Source organism: Cavia porcellus, unplaced genomic scaffold, assembly GCF_034190915.1.
Source record: "Cavia porcellus strain 051 isolate PalLab524CR breed Dunkin Hartley unplaced genomic scaffold, mCavPor4.1 scaffold_7, whole genome shotgun sequence".
NCBI lineage: Eukaryota > Metazoa > Chordata > Mammalia > Rodentia > Caviidae > Cavia > Cavia porcellus.
This window is the reverse complement of record NW_026947490.1, coordinates 10319720-10324363: the sequence shown is the minus strand read 5'-3', so window position 1 is coordinate 10324363 and position 4644 is coordinate 10319720. Positions and strand designations below refer to the sequence as shown.

Genomic DNA, 4644 nt, shown 5'->3' with positions numbered 1-4644 from the left:
ATAGAGAAGGATCATAAAAGTTATATTTAAAACAGCAGTTCAATATGGGAAGAAGAGAGAAAAATCAAAATGCTGAAGTTGAATTTCTAATTGTAGAGGCCAAAACTTTGGAGGCACCATAAAGTTATTATTGTAAAGCTACCAAAACAGAAAGGAGATTAAATAATGCAGAGGACATGGTAAGTTCTCAACTAAAATTTGATTTCTTTCCTCTTCACATATTTCTTTTCAATCCTTCATGCTAAAGTGGAAAAACAGGGCATTAGTATATATTAATATCAGTTAATATAATGTTAACAAGTAAATAAAACATAAACCACCTGTCACTTCTATTTGCTACATGACAACTTCCACATTGAAGTAATATATACATTGTCTTAGTTACTTTTTTCATTGCTGAAACAAAGTACCCAACACCCAAAGTTTAAGGGAGAAAGGTTTATTTAGCTCACAGTTTGTAGAAGTTTCAGTCCACAGTCATCTGGCTCCTACACAGAGTGGCTTGGCAGAAGAGAACAGAAGAGAACAGTTTGCTCAGAAACTAGCAAAGCAACAAGTGGGCAAGACAAGATTCTTCTTGCCACTTCCGTATCGCATCTGGACTTCTGGAATTAGAGCAGAACCGAACCATTCAGTGGGCTGACTTAGCAATCATGCACCCTTCATCCCAGCACCACACACTCTTGATTTAGTGTTTTCCAAAAAAGCCTAAGACTGCATGAGGCTTTGAGGGACATTTAGAACAAACCACAACACAGAAAACTCTTAAATCTTTCTGATATTCTGATTCTTTATTACAGATCTAAATATTCACTGATGAATCTAAATCTAAATTTTAAGGTATATTTTGCTTGTTATTTCAAGCATTATCCAGTAATTGAAAACTAAAACAAAACAAAACATTATTTCTATACTATGTGGCTGGAGAAGCAGGACTGGTGATGGGGAATTACCTTGACCTCAGAAGAGTTGATGGCATACATGAACGAATTTAATATCAAATAAGAGAACTCTGTTTCCTGGTCACTCAGTAAGGACCACAGAGATCCCTGAAATTCTCTTTCTCACATGGCCCACCAAGAGGTGGTATCCATTTTCCTAGTTCTAGCCTTGCTTTCTTTGGGATGGGGGTAGACTTCAGTGAGAGATAGGACACAGAGGAGTTGACAGTGGTCTTCTGTCAGTGCAAGGGTGAGCAACAGAGACTCCAAACTCAGTGGCCAGGCTGCAGAGTGGAGGAGGGCACACATGGCATCTTTCTGTTAGCCCTGCTCTATGGAAAGCAGGTAAGCATATGGTGAGTTAAGAGGCTGGAAGCTGCTTTCATTCCTGCCTCTGCTTCATGAAAAACAGGAGGCCAAGGAAGTAGTTGTTGACCTGAGGGAAGAGTTGACTCCCAGCTGGATGTGATAGTAATTGAATGGATGAATGGGACTGATGCTAATATCACCTGAATCTGGTACCTGTCCAGAGCCCTGGGAATTGCTGTATCTTGTCCACCTAATGGGTTTTACTGGTACAAAAGAATTAAAGACACAGGGCATTTTTAAGTCTCGGAAATAGAGACTTCCCAACCGTCTCTAAGTTTACTGTAGACTTTCCACATATTTTACTAACCAGTTAGCTTTTCATAAGCACCTTATGAAACAAAAGAAGAACTATAACTGTTCAATCATAAGATTTTCTTTAGATTTCTATTAATCTTACTACACAGCTTCTAAAAATCTGCACTATAATATAAATATTTTAAATATTTCAACAGTGATGTTACCTCTTAAACAGTTTTATTGATCTAACACTTTCAGATAAATTCAAGAAAATGTTCTTGTGTCATATCTACTAAAACAATCTATATTTTTTCCAAGTTAAATAAATTTTTACTATATATAAAAGGTGTATGTCTTCATATCACATTATATTGCTGTCTTTTCCATGACAATAAGGAATCTTGACATATTTGTGTGATAAAAAATTAGTTTTTAAGTAACAAAAATATGGTGTCAGCATACATTTTAAACTTTGGATGAAATACTAAACTACAGTGGTACACTAAAATGCTACCTTTCCTCAATGTAAATATTGAAACCATTATTGGAACATGCTAAAAAGAAAAGTTCACTATTACATTATATGAGGGTTACCAAATGACCCTCTAGTAACTTATAAGAGATTTTTTAATTGAAGATAATCATTCAATTTTTAATTATTTTCTCTATGAAACAAAACTCTAGTAAAATGAGGTATCTTAACATAATTTTGTTTCATTACATGTGATATCACCCTAAAGTTTGTGGATATGTTTCGATAGTTGCCTTTAAAATATGCTGCTCTTTAGAACATTTCTAAAACTTGAAACAGCTTAAAAGTCAATGATTTTAAGAGTAATTCTGCCACCTTGTGTTCTCTTAAACCAGCCAACTTGAAAGTTGTAACTGAACCACAATTCTAAAATAATTAGCTGTGCTCTTCCCCTATTTTTTTTTTTCAAATTTGCATGAACCAATTATGGAATCCATTAACTTCATCTGTACCTGTGCCACAGTGAGGACTCAGTCTCCAAGATTTTTATCGAGATTCATAAAGCCAAATAATAGCTTGAATTGAAGCCATGTGTTCTTATTTTAGAAATTTGTATTATTTTATTTAATTCTAAATTATTTTCTTAATTTAAGGTATATTTGCATACCTGAACTGCTGAATTCCTGCTTCATACTCTGGTAATAAAGTCACCACTCTATTTTTAAGTAATAAGAACAATAAAAGAAAGCAAGTTTACATTCTTTAATATTGTAACTTTTAGGAGCTAGGATGAGGCAAGCAATGATTTTTAGTGGAAAGTTTTGAATTATACACAACTATCTCTGCACTTCTCTACTGAAGCACCATTTGTTTGTTTGTTTTTAAACAGAGACAACTAATAGAAGCAAAGCTTTGAACTTTTGCAAAGCTGCCATTTATGAAATTAAAAAGAAAAGGAAAAGACCTACCAATAACAATGAAATAATCATTAACTTAATTGGTCATTAACATAATTAACCTAACCTATTCTTAAAGTGGAAATTGCAAGGATTTCTCATTTATGTGTTTGTTTCCCCTACAAACTCATAATAGAGGATAAAATGCTACAAAAGCTGACCTAAAATTATGCTTTTTCCTTCTTTAATGTATGGAGTGCAGATGTTTATTGGGCTCCCTCTATGTATTCATGTTTGCAAATGACGGGCAAAGTTAGTCTTTATAGAACTAAGCCTGAAGCCTTAGCTTTGTTTTTAACCATAAAAGTTCAGGAAAGGTCTTCATCAGAAAGTCATACACAGTGATTGGGATGAAGAAAGAGACCATTACCTTTATCAGATGCTCAATAGATCCTATAGTGAAAAAGAATTCCAAAAAGAATAAAAATTAGTATCTCTAATTTGATTTGTAAACTGTAAACAGTGCACATATAATAAACGTTTAGATGGCATGCTACTGCCACCTGGTGTCCAGCGTGGTCAGCCTGCAGGCGTCTGTAGAGACCAGAGAACAAAATGTTGGCAACAGTGAAAGTCAGTCTGTGGGTCTCCTAAAGCATCACTGGAATTCAGTACATAAAAGCTTTAATAAATTATAGGGCTACTCATGAATAAAGATTTGTCCTCAGTTTTACTCTTAATTGAATCTTCCCAGGGTTTGTTTTTTCTTTTTAACTTGAGACAGAAATTAGAATTGGCAGGAATCCCATAAGAAAGGACTTCTAGAGAATAACATTTCCGCAACTGAAGACATGGAAATACCACTCTCATTGAGAAACTGCAAGAAACTTTCAAACATCAGCGCATTAAAATTTTCTGTGTTTGGACATTCATCCAACGTCAGCCAAACTTTAAAATTTCATTCAGTTTAGGCATTTTGATATGAAAAAAATTTTAGATTAAACTTACAAATGTTTTTTAAATCTTTTGTAACACTACATAAAATCAAAAGAATTGTGATTTTCTTCATCATTGTGATTTCCAGTTGTTTACAAAATTGTATATGCAGAGTGCATGATCACACATAAAATACACTTTAAAAGTGGCTTTGCTGCTTAAATATACCCCCAAATGCAAGAAATATAAGCTTAATTACAGATATCAGAAAGAAAAACACACAAAACATTCCAAAGCTAACCTGTCAATCCAGCATGATCTTTGGAATATTAGCAGCTTTCCAAATGCAGAACAGGAAGCTTGGAGAGAACTGGCAACCACTCTGGAGCAATAAGTATATTCTGCAGCTCCATGGAGAGATGAATTAGTAAGTCTCTTGTTCATTACTATGACTACAAACTTATTTCAGTGATAAAGGCAACAACAGATACTGTCCAGGTGTTTCTAGCCAGCCCATAATTTCTATTCGAAAGGGAATTTAAAGTAGCCCTTTGATTGAAAGGAGGTTTTGAGGGCTGGTCTCAAAGCTTATTTTGAATAGCATAGACCCTGATCTAATGGTTTCTGGGGAGGGCATCAGTCTACTTCTGCTGGATTGTAAGGTGCTCTTCTATAAGAAAAATGTCTGGTCTCTTAGCACAGACGTCATAGAATAACCATGAATAATTAACATTAATACGAGCACAGATAAAAACTCTTTCAGAAAAGAAATTTAAATTATACTTTTAGGTGG

General features: G+C 34.4%; 1 long non-coding RNA gene across 1 annotated transcript; it reads right to left on the bottom strand.

Moving 5' to 3' along the window:
• Positions 1-423: 423 nt before the first annotated feature.
• On the bottom strand, positions 424-4360 carry LOC134476831 (uncharacterized). The gene is made up of 3 exons (XR_010048591.1): positions 4153-4360; positions 3346-3368; positions 424-605 (listed from the first exon to the last, which is right to left on the bottom strand). It is a non-coding gene; the product is annotated as an uncharacterized LOC134476831 (long non-coding RNA).
• Between the last annotated feature and the right edge of the window lie 284 nt (positions 4361-4644).